This window comes from Papio anubis, chromosome 1 (genome assembly GCF_008728515.1).
Source record: "Papio anubis isolate 15944 chromosome 1, Panubis1.0, whole genome shotgun sequence".
Taxonomy (NCBI): domain Eukaryota; kingdom Metazoa; phylum Chordata; class Mammalia; order Primates; family Cercopithecidae; genus Papio; species Papio anubis.
Genome location: NC_044976.1, coordinates 116,719,864 through 116,740,095, shown reverse-complemented (window position 1 = coordinate 116,740,095; position 20,232 = coordinate 116,719,864).

Below are 20,232 nucleotides of genomic sequence, written 5' to 3'. Positions count from 1 at the left end.
TTGGAACACATAGACATAATCTATTTTCATTCTTTAATGGTTAACTTTAAATTTTTGACGTCTACTCATCGGTTAAGAAAACCTGAGGTTAACCTTAAATGTTTAATTAATTAATTTTGAAAACATTAATAATTATTTGTGACAGTTGATTCTAACTTCTGTCAAAAGCTTGGCTTAGTCATTTGTTTTTTAGGGATTGGATCTTGCCATGTTGTCTAGGCTGGCAAATCCTCCCTCCTCAGCTTCCCAGGTAACTGGTTTTATAGGCAAAGAACACTGGGCATGGCTTAGTTTAGTAACTTCTTACTTATTATTTTTTCTGCCATCTTATTTCATCCTTCTGGTTCAATTTAATTATTTCTGATATAGATTTTTAATAGTTTATTCAGTGAGCGGTAGTAAGTTATAAAAATATATTGTCTTCATCCAAAATATTCCTTATTTCACCCTCATTCTTGAATACTGGTTTGTCTGTTTACAGATGTCTAGGTTGTCAATTATTTTCTTTTTGCCTTTTGAGAAGAGAGTATTCTAAGTCATCTGTCCTTCCTTTTCACTATTTTGAGAAAAATCAGTCCTCTATTTTTCATCTATTGAAATGTCTTTTGTTAGGCTATTTTTTCTTTATCCTCATAATGTTCTTAAAATTTTATTCCAGAACACTGGTATTCTATTAAAATAGACTTTCATTACAATATACTTAACTGTCGATTTATTTTATTTTATTATTTTGTCTTTGACTCACACACTTCTTCAATCTGAGAACTCACAGATTTCTTCAATTCTGGAAAATCCTTATCAATGATATGGAAATTCCCCTCTGCCATTATCCATAATCTCTCCTTCTGAAATGCTTATCAGATGCATATCTGATTTTTTCATTTTACTCTCTACATCTCTTAACCTGTCTTTGATATTTTTCTACCCCTATCTCTCCATACTGTGTTCTACGTGACTTCTTCACATGTATATTTAAAGTCTGTTACTTTTTTCTTACACTGTGCCTCATCTGAGTTCAATAAGTACTTACTGTTATTGCTTTTATTTTCTATGTATGACCTATAAAATGAGGAGAGTTGATTAAATATTGCTGTTATCCTTTTTGGCCCTTATACACAAACATTCAAAATTGACTAGATTTTTCTAATTTTTTTCTGAGTAGAGGATCAGTCTCTCATATAATTTTCATTTCAAGGCTAGATAATTCTACAGCTGTCAAATTCTCATAAATAATCTATAGGGCATTAGAAGATCTTTATGTAATACTGAGTCTTGTCCCATAAAAGGAAGACCTTTGAAAACTGTATAGTTCAATTTTTAGAATTCAGGAAGATAGGTTTCAACTGAGGAGTAGAATAAATAAGGAGAAAAGAAATTGTCCATCAGAGAATGCAGAGTTATGCTGACCAATGTCTAGCCTAAGAAATCTGAATCTTTAAGCCAGAGAAAGCAAAGGAGGGGCTTAAGGACTCCAGTCTAGGTATTAGATTAATTTAAATGCTATTGTATCCCCAGCACTTGGTCTTAATTGTCTCCTCTTGAACACTCAATACCTGCATTCATGTTGCCTGGCCTCAGGGACACAAAGCAGTCCACTCTCCCCACTGAAAGGAAATGAAAAATCAGCTGATGCTAAACAGATCTCCTTCAGCAACTACAGCCATCTAAGCACTGTACCCTGCAGAGTGATTAATGATTTTTCTTTGCCTTTACATTTCAGAGCAATGTGGTTCAGTAAAGAAAGGAGAAAAATAGAATGAAGAAGGAGTTTGAGAAAGTGAGAAGACAGAGATGTAAAAGTAAAAAAGAAGAAACTATATGAGAGGAGAGGGAAGAAAGTGATTGCTCAATAGAAACTAGAGAATTGACCAGAACTGTAATTTTCTTCTCATCTGTAGAGAAGACATTCTCCTCTATCATAAGAATGTCAAGTTACTTAGGTCTATCCTATTTAAATCTACTGAATCATTCTACTGAAAAATGTAAAGAGAAAGGAAAGCAGAGCTTCTGTATCCCCCCATAAAACTTGTTTTTAGGTCATCTATTTCCAACCTCAAAATGAAATGAAGCTTCATGATTACTCTCTACAACTGCACCTTAATGGTTGTACTTTAATAGTTTAAATACATTGAGAGGGGCAAATAGTTGAAATAAATTATATTTGGCACGTTGATACCCTTTCTTCCTCTCTTCTTCACCCAGGCTGCCTATTTCTTATTAATGAATTTTTTTTTTTTTTTTTTGTATAAGGGATATGAGGTTGCAACATCTGTCATCTCATTTATTGCCATAGTTGATTTTCCAGATCTGACTGCCTAGGCCAGTGTCTGCTTTACCCTTCACTTCCCCAAGTGTGTCAAATATTTCTGCAATATAGTAAAAACTTCTGCCAAGGCCTTATACATTACAAGAACTAGTTCTTTTTCATCAGCATCAGCCTAGGCTAAAGGTACAAAAGCTATTTCCCTTCTTCATTTTCAGTACCTACTCTGGGTTTACATGCTTCGGATTCTCAACAGCTTCCTATTAAGCTATAGATCTCTTGTTAATATGGACCCCATATACGAGGGTCTGAAGGCTGTGTCAGGGATGACTCCTGGAAAGAATTTTTCAGGGCAACTTGGCAGAAAGAAAACGGTAAGAATATTTAGAGGTATTTTGTGCAGTTAAGGTTTGAAGCAGCCAGTCCAAGAATCAAACACTTGTGCACATGAGAACAAGTAGATTTGCTTGGCTAGAATAGAAAGCAATTATAGGTCAAAGATCAGTCATAAATAAGAACAAAAATACTGGGAAACATTGGTGGATAGTCTTAAAGACCAGCATGAAGCATTTGCATTTGATTTAAGTAAAGACAACAGAAAAACTATGTAAATTTCTGAGAGCCCATTAATAGATCAAAGATGAGAGATACATTCTTAGCAGTCAAAGCATTGGAGTATAATTTGATCAAAATGTTTGAGAAACAAGACCCTTTCTACTGTGTAAAGGGCAGTCAGAAGGGGCAGGCAGCTGGCAAGAGGGATGATTTTGTAATTTTGTAATATTCTAGGTGTCATGTGATTAGAGAAGGCTCAGACTAGAATATTGACTAAAAAGTGGTAGGACAGGATGGATCCGAAAGGTATTTGAGATGAAGAATTAGAAGGATACACACTAGTCATGGGGGTGCTGGAGGAAGAAACCTGGAATACTCCAAGGTGGTGTGCCAGAAGAGTAAGATGGTGGCATGCCATTGATAGGGATGGAAAACTGGGAAGGAGTGAGGGTCCTGTCTAAGCTGCAGTATGAGTCTCCTTGTCACCTCTTTATTAATGCAGGTTTTATGACACAGGTGTAATAATTAATCCAAATGGCTAGCAGATGTGGCTATCCATCTTTGAGCATACTGGCCCCAAACAGTCTTCCAATCAGCAAATTCTCAAGTAAGGCCAAAGAAAATTAAAGAAAATAAATTCTGTTGAGATATTTATGGAGGCCACCTGGATAGAAATTTGACAGCTGAGAACTTGCCTGGATGCCAGGCAACTAAAGAAAGGTCAGAGCCCCAGAACAATAAGGCTTGGGAGGCCAAGGAACAGAAATGGAGATGGAGAAGTGTTCTGTCACATTCTATCCTTGAAAGATTAGAAATGGAATTTTACGTCGCGAGGAAAAGCATTGTTAAAGTCTTTGTATTCTCTGGAGAAACCTGACTTTTCTTCTTGATAAAGGTCCTGGTATTTTCTTAAATTGTACTCTCCATTCTGACTATATCAATCAACCAATAGGGACTTTGTTAATACATTAGAAATTTCCTCTCCATTTCTACTACTACTTTTTGATTTATGCTCTTAAATCACCATCCCAATGTACCTCGTCTCTAACAAGCCCCCTTGCATTCATTCTCTTCCCTCTCTTGCGATAGCAATTGTTCTAAACTGCAGTTTTTAATCATATAACTTACCTGTTTGAAAATATTTAGCACTTCCTTATTGCCCACAGGATAAAATTTAATCACTATTGTTTGTTTATTAAAGTCCCTACCTAGGTTAGAGTCAATCTATCTTTCTGTTCTCATTGTATACTACCAGTACCTCTACTACATGAGTCCGCTGCTTCAGACAAACAAATTAATTCCTATCCTTCAAAGTGATTCCTGCCCAATCCCCCGCCTTCATGCCATCGCTTGCTGCTTATCCACTGCTCAAGTGACTGAAAACTCCTTTCTCTACACCTGTTCAACACTGTAATGTCACACTTTAAGGACCAACTCACAGCCTACTTTTATTTATTTGGTCATTCAACAAATATTCATTAAATTAAAATTATATGCCAGGCAATTTTGTAGGCTATAAGAACACAGTGGTGAAATTATAGGCAGAGTCACTGGACTCATGGAACTTCATTCTAAATGGGAGAATGGAGCTTCATTCTAAATGGGAGAAATGACAGAAAATAAATAAGCCACAGAAAATAAACAAAACAAACAGATAATGAAAAGAACTATGTGAAACTGACATAGCTTCCAGTTCCTAAAGATGGAGTAAACACATTCTACCCTGTTTCTCCTACTGCATACACCTATAAAACCTGGACAGGATGCATACGGCAACAATTTAAGAACGTTGAAAAGTAAATGGCAGCAGGCATATTTGGAAAGAAGACCAGAATTATGAGTATCATGAAGTAGCAATTGGCTTATTATTTTACCCAGTACTCCAGCGTCCCCCAGACTAAACTCAATGTACTAGAAATCCTAGTGGACATCAAAGTGCAGACAGAGAGAACACCAGGGAAAACTATTTGTGACTGAAGATGTGGTGAAAGACAAATAATAATTCATGAATCGAGAACGTCGAAATCCCCCCCAATTTTTTCTCATTCTCTGATTTTTCACTTGCCACACAATCACAGAGTGGCAGTGGCAGTGGAAGGTCATAGAAACCCACAGGAGCCAAAACTCTAAGGGGAGGGAACATCCATCACCATTCAGTTGAGCTGTGGTTCCAAGAGGGTAGGGGCCCATATATTTTGCAAGGTTTTCTCTCATTGTTCTCCTTGTTCTTGCCCCATATGTAGGTGCAGTTGTAAAAGTTTGTCATAGAATGGAAAAACTATACACCTAGCTTTCCCACAAGAGCACCAAGAAAAGAGGAGCTCTAAGGATATGGAAAGTACCAGGGAGATTTCTCAGACAGGAAATCAGAAATACAACCCCAGCAAGCTACTTATGAATTCCTGGACCCACCCCGAGACTATGCATGCATGGATCTGATCATAGCAAATACCAAAGGCTTTGTGAACTGAATTAACAGGTCTTAGATTGGGTGGTGCACATGAAGGACAGATCTGAATATCATTGCAATGGCTTTGAAAAGTGAACTGACATTGTAACAACAGCCTGTAGAGAAGGTGGGTTAAAGCAAAAAATATTAACATTCTTTATAGGATTTAAACAAGTATCATGATATTCTACTCAAATTTTCAAGAATAAAGTCCAAAATTACTCAAAGTAAAAACCAGGAAAATCTGAAATTGCATGAGACAAAGATTATAGAATTATCTGACAACTGCTGGAAAGCAGTTATTATTACAAAGCTTCAGCAAGTAACTGACTACACTTCTGAAATCAATGGAATAATAAAACGTTGCAGCAAAGAAATAGAAGATGTAAAGAATACCTATGAAAATTTTAGAACTGATTAATACAGTTACTAACATTTTTTTAAAAGCTCACCGAATATGTTGAATAGCAGAATAGAGATATCAGAAAAGCCAGTGAACTTAAAGATAAATAATAAAAACTCTTCAATGTGGAAATCAGAGAGGAGAGAAAGACTGAAAAAATAAAACAATACACCCTTGCAGACCTGTGGGATGATTTTAAGAAGACCTAATATTTGTTTCATTGGAGTGCCAAATAAGACGAAAATGATACACGCTAAAAAAAATTAAGAATACAAAAGCCAAAACCTTCTCAAATTTGGTGAAAAACACAAGGCTACTCATTGAAGGAGCTCAGTAAACTCTAAACAAAATAAACCTAAAGATATTTATACCTAGATATATCATAATCAAAAACACCAAAAATTGAACACACAACAAAATATCTTGAAAGCCGACAGAGAAACACAATTCATTAGCTTTAGGGCTACAATGATTTTAAAGGTTGAGATATTTCTCAGAAACCATGGAGCCAGAAAGAAGTGGTACATTTTTAAAGTACTGAAACAAAATAAGTGTTGACTCAGAAGTATATATCCAGTGAAAATATCCTTCAAGGATACAGGTGAAATAAAGATATGCACAGAAAAAGGAAAACTAAAAGAATCTGTTGCCAGCAGACAGTTTAAAACAAACATCATTAACATTATCTTATGGAGTTTTCAAGGTACATAAAAGTAATATATGAAATATCTATAGTGTACAAGTCAGAAAGGAGAGGGAATTATTTGGTAATAAGATTTTTACATTTCACAGGAAGTCACAATTTATTGACTATAAGTAGGTTGTGAAAAGTTATATATAATATATAGTATTCCTGAGAGCAACCACTTAAAAAACAAAGAGATAAAGATATAAAGCTAGAGAGATAAAGCCTAATCTCAATAGATAAACTAAAATGGAATACTAAAAATGTGGAAATAGCCCAAAAGAAGATAGGAAAAATAAAAATCAAAAACAGAGGTTACAAGCAGAAATCACATAGTAAATGGTATACATCAATCCAAACTTATCAATAATTATATGATATAAAATGATAGTTGAAGAATCCAATACTTCCAATCCAATGTGTATTGGAAGTATCCAATAAACTATATAAATAGACGATTCTTTCTATATATAGAGAGTATTGGAAGTATCCAATATGCTATATAAAATGATAGTTGAAGAATCCAATACTGATAGAAAATCAGTAAGCATATAGAACATGGGTTAACCAACTATGGCCCATAGGCCAAATACAGCCCATAGCCTGTTTGTGTAGAGCCTACAGGCTTAGAATGGTTTTTACATTTTGTAAAGTTTGCAACAACAATATAAAGAAAGTATATAGCACACAAGCTTAAAAACTATACTTTCTTGCCCTTTACAGAAAATGGTCATAGGCACTTATACGGAAAAACTGAAAATACCCTCAAACAATTGGGTCTCATAACATTTATAGAACATTCCATCCTAACACAGCAGAATATGCATTTTTTAAAGAGCACATGGAACATAAACCAAAGATAAGTCATCTTCTGTCTTATAAAACACATCTTAAAAATGTAAAAGAATTCAAGTCATAGAAAGTATGCTCTCTGACAATGATGGAATTAAACTAAACATAAATTTTTATAAATAGCAGAAGAAATTTCCAACCCCTTGAAAGTCAAACATTATACTTTTAAATGACCTATGGGTCCAATAGGTAGTCTCAAAGGCACTTTGAAAATGCGCTGAACTGAATAAAATTGAAAATACAGCATATGAAAATTTGTTGGCTATAGCTAAAGCAGTGCTTAGAGGGAAACAAATAGCTCTGAAAGCTTATATTAGAAAAAAGAAAGACCTCAAATCAATAAACTATGTTTCCACCTTAAGAAACCAGAAAAAGAAGAGCAAAATAAACCCAGGGCTATCACAGTGTGGCACTGCAAAGGGACAGAGGCATAGATCAGTGGACAAGAACAGACTCACACAAATATGGCTGTTTGGTTTTTGACAAAAGTACAGAAATAAATCAAAGTGCAAAAAATAAATCAATAAAGAAAGGATGGTTTTTTAAACAAATGATTTAGAAACAACTGCACATCTAGTGTGCAGTATCTATGTAGAAAAAAAGAAAAAACTTTGGCTTTATTTCTTATCTTATGTAGAGATTAACCCAAGATGACTCATAGAGCTAAATGTAAAACCTAAAAGGAAATATAGAAGATAGTCTTCATGTCCAGAAGTTAGTTCTTAAATATAACATGAAAAGCTAACATATAAAATTAAAAATCGATAAACTGGAGTTAATCAACATGTAAAACTTTTGCTTCACAAAAGATTCTATTAAAATAGTGAAAAGACAAGCTACTAGTTAGAAGAAAATTAGAAGAAAAATTAGTTAGAAGAAAAATTCACAAGTCACACATTTGAAAAGCAGAACTTGCATCCAGAATATACATAAAGGCACTTCAACACTCAACCTCAACACTTGTACTGATCTGTAAGTGAAATGGCCTAGGCTCTACAGGCCAGGGCTACATCATTTAACTGGATATTGGCCAAATGAAACAAAATAGTCCACATTTTCTAGAAGGGAAAGTGAGGGGAGTTATCAAAATCTTTGGGAAAAGGGGAACACATGTAGCAAAAAGAACATGTTCTAACTTGGCTGTAACTTTAATAGTCAGAGTAAAAAAAGAAAAAGAAAGAAAGAAACAATCTGATTAAAACAGGGACGAATGACTGGTACATACCTTTCAACAAACAGAATATATGGACGGCAATAATTACATACATAAAAAGATATCCAACATCATTAGCTGTCTGGGAGATGCAAATTAAAGCCGTTAGATACCACTATCCATCAATTAGAATGGCTGATTTTTTTTTTAATCCTGAACACTGACAATACCAAATTGTGGTGAGAATGTAGGGCAATTGAAACTCTCATACATTGCTGACAGGAATGCAGTATTGTACGGCCACGCTGGAAAACAGCTTGGAAAATTCCTGGCCTTGGCAACCACTGATCTGTCCTCCATAACTAGTAGTTCTGTCTTTTGAGAATGTCATACAAATGAAATAATATAGTATGTAATGTTTTGAAATTGGCTTATTTTTTACTCAACCTAATGCCTTCGAGTTTCAAGCAAGTTGCCCCATATATCAGTAGTTTGTTCCTTCTACTACATGTAAGTTCTTCTTTTCAAATGTGTGATTTGTGAATTTTTCTTCTAAACAGTAGCTTGTCTTGTAACAAGTAGCTTGGCTTTTACATAATGTAAGTGGTACAACTCTTTGAAAAGACCATGTCTTTCTAGAAGGTAAGTCCTTGCCTTTCATGAATAAGAACAAATTTACTATTTTACTCCTTTCTTCCTTCCTGTTCAGTGTTCTTGCTTAGTTAAAAGGGTTAAAAGAGCTCAGTTTAGAATCTGCCTAATGATTTAAGAAATACAGTTACCTTTGCATTTTGAAAAGCAAGAAAGACTTTGTCTCTCCCTTGACATGCATGTAAATAGCTTTAAGACAGTAAAATATCCTAGGAGGAAAAAAGGGTGGAAGAAAATATGGACAATGATTGTACCTGCATTTGAGTACAAACATAAAGGATGGAGTGATAGATATCCCCATAGAGGTGTTCATATGGGAATCTCCTTCTCCATTTGGTGATGCTTGGGTAGTAACTCAGAAAGCCAGAGCTAAAAGGGATCTTATGAGCACAACATTTTCCTTTTAGAAATGAAAAAACTGAGGTCAAGAATGGGAACTTGGTCAGGGTCACATAGCCTATTAGTAGTAAAACCATATGGGAACCCAGATATCTTTACCTGACATCTGTTGCTTTTTCCCTGATCTACCTTATTGCACATTTCAAAGAAGCCAGCAAAATATCTCCCTGCAAAGAATTTAGCTGTCTGAACTTGGAATCAAGTTTGCGTTAGTTTCCTTGTTCCTGTTCTCTACCCTGCTTAGAGGCTTTGGTGGTCTTTTTCCTATTAATTTTATTTTGTTAAGTCTTCAATTATCCTGTAAGTCTCCAAGCCTTGGCCTGGCCTGACTTATCACACGGATTACCATGCACTGGCAATTTGCCCCTACTCAGCAGTCTCTGCCTTCTGAAACATGTCTTCCTGCCAATCCCAATGCAAACCATCTTTCCTACTTTTGTCTTACCTTTGAGCATCTGCTATTATTTACCACTTACTCATCTGGCTATTTGTCTACTTCAAAATGCATTTCAGAACAAATGTATCTCACATTGATCTATAAATGAAATGGCCTAGGCTCTACAGGCCAGGGATACATTATTTAACTGGATTTTGGCCAAATAAAACAGAATAGTCCACAGTCTCTTGAATATCCAGAGTAGAATTTAAAGGAGACTCTGAGGCTTTCCAGGACAAAAAAGCCTGCAAAAATTGCATGTTGGATGTATGCCAAAACCAAGGCAGCCTAACAGGCTTCGCAAACTCCAAAATACCTACAAAGAGCTTCCCCAAATGTATTTGGAGAAAGAAGACAGGTAGGATAGCTATGATGATGCTCAGGAATAAAAACAAAGGGACAAGACAGCTGTATGACATTTTATCTTGATATTTATTGAGAAAGTTGTTTTTAGCAAAATTTTCACTCCCAAGTTATTTTCTGAAACGGCCATCCCCAGTATCATTAGGTCGGCCTTTCCACTTCCGTGATCCCTGCTGAGACCCCACCCCCACCCCAGAGCATACAATAATGGACAGAGAGTGGGCATGTAGCCCTGTCACCAAAAAAGTCATATCTGGAATCAAGAAACAGAATGCAAAGTTGGGAAAGGAAAAATAATAAACCCCAAATGCAGTGTAGTAAAAAGAATGTCCAAATGATGAATTTTGTTTTAGTATCTCTTTAAAATTCACTGGATCAATTCAAATATCTATTTACCACAATATACTATTAACAGTTTGAAAAGAGCTATTAATTACCTCATTTGATTCTTATTTTATATATACTTGTTTAGCAAGGACTGGGATTGTAAACATGCCAAATGGATTTCCACTGAGCACTGTGTCGACCTTCTTGCTTATAATTCCCGTGTTAGGAGAAAGCTTCACACTGAGCATCAAAAAAAACAAACAAACAAACAAACAAACAAACAAAAAAAACAGAACCCCACTGGCAGGTTCCACTTCGATTTGAAAGAGTTAATGTCGTTTTGTTAAAATAATCAGCAACATTAGGGCCATATAGAGTATTGATAGAGGGTGGGGGTTGGAAGAGACGAAGTACCGCCTTAGAGGGTTCAAAGAGGGGGAACTTATTGGAAAAGCCATTAGCCATGCTTTGTTTCGGTTATTTCCCACTGGGAGGGTGCAAATTACTCGGCTTCGTCCTCTCGACCTACCCTGCCTCTTTTGGCTTTTCCTAAATCTAGTCAGAAACTATGTGATTATTACTACTTTCAACCTCCCCAGATTTTCATATTTCTCATTCATTATTGTTATTTATTTATTTGTTTGTTTATTTATTTTTGAGATGGAATCTCACTGTGTTGCCTAGGCTGGAGTGCAGTCGTGCGATTTCAGCTCACTGCAACCTCTGCCTCCTGAGTTCAAGTGATTCTCCTGCCTCAGCTTCCCCAGTAGCTGGGATTACAGGCACGTGCCACCACACCTGGCTCATTTTTTTGTATTTTTAGTAGAGATGAGGTTTCCCCATATCGGCCAGGCTGGTCTCAAACTCCTGACCTCAGGTGATCTGCCAGCCTCAGCCCTCAAAATGCTGGGATTACAGGCGTGAGCCACCGTGCCTGGCCTTTATTGTATTTTTAATCATTATTTCTCTTTTCACATGTATTCATGTTTGTGAGTGTAAGCTTAAAAGAATTCCTTTACTATCATTATATGGATATTTCAGGTGCATAGATAAAAATGGGGAAATTCTGATAAGCTGATCCCCACCACCATGTGGTGGTTATAGCCACCAACAATGTGAAGCTGACTCTGTCATGTTTTATCAGTAAAACTTTGATTTGAAAACTGTAGTTTCCAATTGTCCTCTTCATGTCTATAAACATTTTAACAAAACTGTAGAAAATATAAAATGAAAGATTGTTGATATCTTGTCCAAATACAAACTAGACATTGCTTATCCATCCACATATTTGACAGTGCAAATCTAAATTCTGGTCAATTCAATACAGTCGATAAACTTCCTTCTACAGATTATGAAAAGATCTTATGTACTAAACGCCCTACATACACCTTCTACACAACATTTCTAAAATGAGATATGATTTATTTACCTGTGATATTGAAACTTTTGTAATAAAACATTTTGGTTACTATTCAGTTTACTTAAAGTATGTAGAAGCACTTACTGAGATTTTTTTACTTGATAGCCTTCTTAGACATGTACATTCAAGATGGCCATCAGCGCTGACAGCCGTAGAAAAGATGTTAACATGTTGGCCTGGAGTAAAAGCATATTTCAAATTGTGGGATAAGAATAGTACTCTTCTCGCCAGGCGCAGTGGCTCAAGCCTGTAATCCCAGCACTTTGGGAGGCCGAGACAGGCGGATCACGAGGTCAGGAGATCGAGAACATCCTGGCTAACACGGTGAAACCCCGTCTCTACTAAAAAATACAAAAAAAAAAAACTAGCCGGGCGAAGTGGTGGGCGCCTGTAGTCCCGGCTACTCGGGAGGCTGAGGCAGGAGAATGGCGGGAACCCGGGAGGCGGAGCTTGCAGTGAGCTGAGATCCGGCCACAGCACTTCAGCCTGGGTGACAGAGCGAGACTCCGTCTCAAAAACAAAATAAAAATAAAAATAAGAATAGTACTCTTCTCTAACTTATAAATATATTGAGGATGAGTATGGAGACAATAATTATAGTAAAGCAGAAGTTTATATGCTATTTTTCCAAAACTGTTTGATCTTTGAAGAGCCCATGAGGATCCTACATAAGGATGAACTAACTATATACGAGTTATTTAATGTTATGCAGGTTTTGGCAAAAGCTCATACTGAAAGAAAAAGACTTTTTTGGGTGGTGGAGAATAAAGCAGATTTAGAAGATGGATGGATGGAAGGAAGGAAGGAAGGAAGGAAGGAAGGAAGCAAGCAAGCGAGGGAGGGACGGAAGGAGGGAGGGAGGGACGGAAGGAGGTAGAAAGGAGGAAAGGAAGGGAGGGAGGGAGGGAGAGAGGAAGGAAGGAAGGGAAGGAGGGAGGGAGGGACCAGAAAAGGACAATAAAGTTAAATACAACTTCTTAATTTCTTTGCTAAAATTGTAGCTTATTTTGAATCCAGCTTAAATTTAATAAGTTCAAATAATCTCTATACTTTAAAACAATTTTATCTGAGAAAAGTTTAACTTATGATGATATTTAATGTGCTTTGGAGTGTTTAGAAATGATCACCCTTTTGGATGCAAATAGTGTATTAGTTTTCTGTTGCTCCATAACACATTACCACAAACTTAGCAGCTTAAAAAAACCACTCCCCATTTTTTTTTTAAGACAGTGTCTCATTCTGTTGCCCAGATTGGAGTTCAGTGGCACCATCTCGATTCACAGCAACCTCCACCTCCCAGGCTCAAGCAATTCTTCTGCCTCTGCCTCCTGAGTAGCTGGGATTACAGGTGCACGCCACTACTGCCCAGCTAATTTTTGTATTTTTAGTAGCAACAGGGTTTCACCATGTTGGCCAGGCTGGTCTTGAACTCCTGACCTCAAATGATCCAACTGCCTTGGCTTCCCAAAGTGCTGGGATTACAGGCACGAGCCACCATGCCGGACCCCAAAATACTCATTTCTTGTCTCACAGTTCTGTAGATCAGAAGTTCAATCATTTTGTTACTGGGTTCTCTGCTCAAGATCAACAAGTCGGAAATCAGGGTCTCAGCCACTCATGATCCTCATCTAAGCTCACAGGTCTCTGCTTTCTCTGTGGCCCTTGTGTGGGGACCCCTCCCAGCTTCTAGGAGCTGTCTGTTGTCCCCTGCCCATGGGGCCCTCTCTGCAACGTAAGAATTTTCTTCTCTATGGCCAGTAAGAGAGTGTCTCTTGCTTTAAATCTCTTCCTACTGGAAAGCCCCACTTTTTCAAGGAGACCGATTAAATCAGGCCCACCAAGGACAATTTTGCTTTTGATAATTCAAAGTCAACTGAATTTAGATTTCATGTTTTAAAAATTTTATTTATATACTTTTTATTATACTTTAAGTTCTAGGGTACATGTGCATAACGTGCAGGTTTGTTACATATGTATACATGTGCCATGTTGGTGTGCTGCACCCATTAACTCGTCATTTACATTAGGTATTTCTCCTAATGCTATCCCTCCCCACGACAGGCCCCGGTGTGTAATGTTCCCTACGCTGTGTCCAAGTGTTCTCATTGTTCAGTTTCCACCTATGAGTGAGAACATGAGCTCTCATTGTTCAATTCCCACCTATCAGTGAGAAATTAAAATCTGAAAAATCCTCTCATCTTTGTCATATAGCATAATTTAATCATAGGATTGAATTGTATCATATTCAGTCACACAGTCAAGGTGAGGGAACCATACATGGCATGTACACCAGGGGACCGAAGTCATGGGACTCATAAATGGACTGTAGGATGGACTTAGAGATACAAAGGACCTGATTGACAAACTGTTGGTCTACCAAAACAACCCTGTGGATACAAAATGAATACATATTTTTGAAGAGATGGAACCTAATTCTTCCAAGTATAAAAACTTACGTTGCTGGTAAAGAAAATCCTAAGTATTCCATTTTAAAGGTATTCATGTTGAGAGAATATTTAGGTTGATGTCATCACATAGACTGACACCACCAGTCAGTGTCATGTGGGCTTGATAAGCGCAGAGCTACAAGTCAAAGCAAATTCCACATTTGAGTGTATTTAATTTTATCACCACATAAAAGAAAAAAGACTGTCCTAAAGTCTGAAGGCAGTTCAAATAAATATTATCAGAAAAGAAAACATAAAGAGTAAAGGGCATAATAAACTATGATATTAAAAAATAAAGTGATCATTAACTCCAGAGAAAAGCAAAAGGGGTAAGAGAATGGAAATAAAACCACGGTCCTCTTCTTAGTTTACGTGTGAATAATATTTAAATGGTCATAATAACAAACAATAAGCTATCCTAAGAGAATTGGAGAGAGCAAATGTATTCATGTAAGGAAGGAAGATGTAAGAAACGCTAAATCCTTATTTTCCATTGTGAAAAGTCAGTAGAAGATATTTTTAAAAATTGAAAAATCAATAAATGGCAGTATAATGATGTTAACTAGAAATCTGGAGATAAATATAAGTGTCAGTTGAAAGACTTGAAAGGAGTTGCCACTGGAAGTAGTATACTGGGAGGTGAAGGCACAAGAATCCTCTTTTATAAGCCTAGTGGTGCTATTTGATTTTTTTTGAAAGAATGCACACTGGTAGGATAAAAAACTAAAGAGTCTCTTTAGAGACATAGAGGCAGAAATAGGGCATTTTTGGAAAGGGCAGGAATATCTACCAGGATATACATTATCTCATTTAATGTTCAGTTCACTATGTGAGACGCAATAATTCTTACTGAAGAAATCAAAATTCCAAATGAATTATTATAGTGGCCAAATTCACACAATTATTAAGTGACAGAGACAGGTTTCAAATCCAGGCCTTTAAAGTCGTGACTCTTAAGTAGAAGGATGAATGAAATATTAAGAGGGAAATCTGACATTTTTAGATGAAACGTGAAAACATTAATGGGATCTGAACATGTGGGAACATGAAGAAAGAAGATTCCAAGCATAGAGAAATAGCTTTTAGAAGAAACAGAGCTGAAAATTATGGAACACTTATGGGCCTTACCTATTTGACTAAAAGGGTGGGAGATGAAATCGAAGGCCAGGAACAGAATTTCTTGAAATGTTTATTTGTCATTTTAGGCAAAATTAAATCTTTTATGTTTTAAATTGTAATGTGTTTCCCGATCATTCTTTTTCCAAATTCATCCTCATTTTAGTACAAAGCTGGACACATGTAGTACTAATTATACTTGCCTAGAGGGAAACAGAAACAAAAGTATTCACATCTAACATTGGCATATATACATCACAAATATATACATATAACATGTACTAGTTCACAAACAAGTTCACATTTGTCTCATTTGATTATCCCAACAAACCTCAAAGTGGGAGATCAATTATTATTATACTTATTTCACAGAAGACAAAGTGCTACTGAAGTTAATATAGTTGCCCAAGGTTATTCAGTTGGTAAAAGCACAGCTACGACTTGAATCAGGTCTTTTGATCCCCACTTACAGTGTCTTATCTATTACCACACACTATGTTCTCCTCTACATCCCTTTATAGGGTTCTATTTGCTTGCCCGACACCACCAAGTAAGCCAAAAAAGAGAAACAATACATTACTGTTGGGCAAGGTGGGGCAGCTCAGAACACTGATTCAGTAGTTCTATTACCAAGCCTGTTGTTATTTGATCAGTCTAAAGCCAGAACAATGGCATAGATACCAAAGAGCTATTCAAATTAGTGTTTTTAAAATTCAGCAAAATTCAGACCAAGCAACTGGAAAATTGTATTTTGCAACTGCCAAATATCTACTCAAGACTGAACATCTGCATGAACATTCAATAATCCAGATGTTTTCAAATGGCTAGACATTTGGCGAGATGATTGCTAAATACATAATTGACTGGATATTTCATAAACATCCACATATTTTAAACTTCAAATGTATTCTTTAGGTAACTGTGGATGTGTCATCTCCTTCCATTTTTCCACCTGTAATATTCGACTGCTCTCATAAGACACTTAAGTTTGGTCAGGTTCATTGAGAACCTGCATAGCTTTAGATATGAGAAGTATTAATTTTCCATGTAGATATTCTTATGGCCAAAATAATGTTACCATCATGAGATAAGTTATGAATAATCCTAAAATTTAATTTGAAGTTAATACTGGCCCACCCACTGGAACATGGCAGCTGAGATTTTTTTTTCTGTTTCTCCTGTTTCAAGTACTACCCACTTTTTGCCTTGCAAATAATTCTGTATTATCTTCTATAATAGATCTTGTCGTCTACCTTTAGTAATATCAAAGCACCACAGAAAGAGGAAAACAGATAAACAACGCATCAAGTAATATTCTTCACTGGCCTCTGCCTAATTCCTGCCTTTTACGGGAGAACATCAATTTCCAGCTCTCTTATTAAGTTCCTTTAAGGAGTTTCTTGGCCTAAAGTCAGTTAATTAATTAACTGATTCTTTCATAGAAGACTGAGTGCCAATAAATGAAACATTGTGCAAGATGTTGTAGTGGTCAAAAATAAGCAGAATATTATAATGCTATGGACTTTATAATCTCCTATACTTATTAATTCAACATTGATAATAGCATGGCAAGATTGATAGTGTAACACCTATTTTATCATTAAGCCACTGTAGCTCAGAGAGGTTAAGTAACTTGCTAAAGAGAAGGATCTGCAACTCAGACCTTACTACAAATCCAATGGTCTTTTTTCAGTAGGTGAGGTTTTCCAATATTGTGCTTGGTTAAAAACTCTGGGTCTGGAGGTGTTAATTAGGTGTCTTGTGAAAAGGATGTTTCTTCGTAAAATACTTCCTATAAATGAGTTTAACTTTGCTTAAGAGCATTTCCAAAACTTATTTGGTCATGAAAGTCTTTGCCAAGGCCGGGCATGGTGGTTCACACCTGTAATCCCAGCACTTTGGGAGGCCGAGGCGGGCGGATCATCTAGGGTCGGGAGTTCGAGACCAACCTGACCAACATGGAGAAAACCCATCTCTACTAAAAATACAAAAATAGCCTGGCATGGTGGCACATGCCTGTAATCCCAGCCACTCAGGAAGTCTGAGGCAGGAGAATCGCCTGAATCTGGGCGGATGTTGAAGTGAGCCGAGATCGCGCCATTGCACTCCAGCCTGGGCAACAAGAGCGAAACTCCATCTGAAAAAAAAAAAAAAAAAAAAAAAAAAAGAAAAGAAAAAAATAAAGTCTTTGCCAAAACACGTATTAAGTTCCTTTAGAATGAGCATTCTATATAACACTTGTTTGAGCGTTCTACAGTTTGGGAAATGCTACACTAGCTACTGCAGACTTGGTCTCAAATAGAAGCTTATAATCATCACTGTCAGGAAATCCTATTTCATTTCCTTTTAGAAATGTTTTTCTGACCACCTTGTCGTCAGCTAAGCCAGGTACTCCCGTATTATTTACTTGATATGCCTCTGTAATCTAGCATTTTCTTCTTCTTTCTTATTATCTTCCTAAGCGTTAGTTAACTAAGCCTGTCTCCTTTATCCCATGCTCTCACTGACTCAGATTTTTGGTTTCCGTTAACGTACTTCATTTTTCTGAGATACTGTCTTCTTCCTTTTCTAGCCCTTGCTACTCACAAGTGTGGGCTGAGAGCCAGTAACACTGGCATCACGTGGGAGCTTGCTAGGCATCCAGGATCTGAGTCCCCCTCAGACCTACTGAATCAGAATATACTTTTTGACAGGATTCCCAGGTAATACTAAGAACATGAAGGTTTGTAAAACCCTTCTCTATCACAGTAGTGAATCCTTCCTGTGGTTCTTTATCAGCTATATCTTCAAAGCAATGAAAAGATTATTTCATTAATAATGAAAAATGTGAGGAATAGGTTTCATGCTGAGGAGAAGTTATATATAGTTTATTAAACATGCACATTTACACACATACATCTACAACCAAAATTATGTCACCCTGTGGCTACACATTTTTCAAGGGATCCCCATAGTAGTTATAATACAATCTAAACTGCATGGTGTAAAAGTTCTTCATAACCTGATCCTGCTTAGCCCAAGCAGGATCAGCACCATCTTTCCCCCAAATCCCCCTGTTATTTATGTTCCAGCCATTCCGAACTACTGGAATTTGTTCAACAGTCTGTGTTTTTTCCTTTTGTTTCTGGCATTTTGTCTATTTGGCCTCTTCTGCCTAGTATGGTTTCCCATTCCTCTTCATTTGACCTGTACCTACTTCTCTTTTAGATTCTATCTTAGGTGACAATGCCTCTGGGAAATATGTCATGGCCCTCTAAGGATCCCCTCCACCACCACATGCACCCTATGGATTTATTTATTTCCTTAATAAATATTAAGTGTCCGTCATGTACCTCTATCACAGTGCTACCTCTATCATAGCACTTAATGTATTAAAATTGTTTGATTAATTGCCTGTAAAGATCAGCAATTCTTTGAAGACAGAAATACTTTCAATCATTTAATAAGTATTTATTAAGCACTTCAACTACACATTTTATAAATGGTACCAGATACTGAGGATGTAAAGTCCTTTGATGTGAAAGTTCTTTATTAAAGGAGTGAAGGATTCAATTGATATCCTCAGTGTGGTCTCTATGGGATATGATAGCCTTCATTCCAGCCTTTTTTGCAACAGCCTCAGTTCAAAATTTTCTCTCCTATATCCCCCGAATTTTTATTGATTTTTAGTTTTAAAAATATGGCTATTATAATAATCAAACTCCGTATTCTGGTCTTAAAAATTAAACAAAGACTTAAAGCCTGAGTGCGTGTATTATGGGAGTGATTATATATGACAAGAAGGAACACAGAGTATAGCAAAAAGGAATATGGCCCTGGAGCTAGACTGCCTTGGTACAAATCAGCATTCTAATGCTTACCTGTTTGTCTTTAGAAAGGTTATTTCAACTTTCTAGGACTTCACTTGCTCATTTGTAAAGTAAGAATTATAATAGTGCCTAATTTAAAGAGTCATTGGTTGAATTAAATAAAAAAATACACAGAGCACTTAGCACAGTGACTGGAATAACTAAATGCTCAATAAATGTTTACTACTACTACTGTTTGTACCTGGGATTTGTATTTCAAAGCAATATTGTACCACCACAAAAAGGTATTGCTACTGGTAAAAAACGGGGTTTCTGGTCATTTATTGGTATTAGCAATTTACACTCTTTCCTTTTCCAACAAAGCAAAAGGAAACAAGAGCCTTTCCTAGTTGTATTTCATTTAGTTTACCCAAAGAATTCTCAGACCAGCTGAAACAAATTGAGGACAGTCAACTGAATGGTTTTAAGGAAACTGCAATTACTGCACAGACCGTAGGAAATTCTAAAAAATTGTGGAGAAGTACAGACATAAAAGAATCTCATTGGACACTCAAGTCTTTTACTTGGGACAATAACAAAAATGTTCCCAAAGACAGCAGAGACCCTTCCTATTATTCAACTCAGCATTCCACTCAGGACTTAACGACAGAAGGCATTGCAGTTTTAATTCTTTTTCTCTGGGCCCCACCCCAGCCACCCTCCACACCAGCCACTCTGCAGCCCTGCCCAAGTCCTGTAGAAGAGAAAGGAACAAAGGAGATGTTTGTGGCCAGACTGTCTCCAATTAGTCAGAACGAGAACAATGATTGGTTTTTCCTCCAGGCCAGCCTGGAAAAAATATCCTGCATTTTTGGGTGGGATGGGGAAAGAATTTTTTGGCCAATAGATCAAATTCCAAACAGGA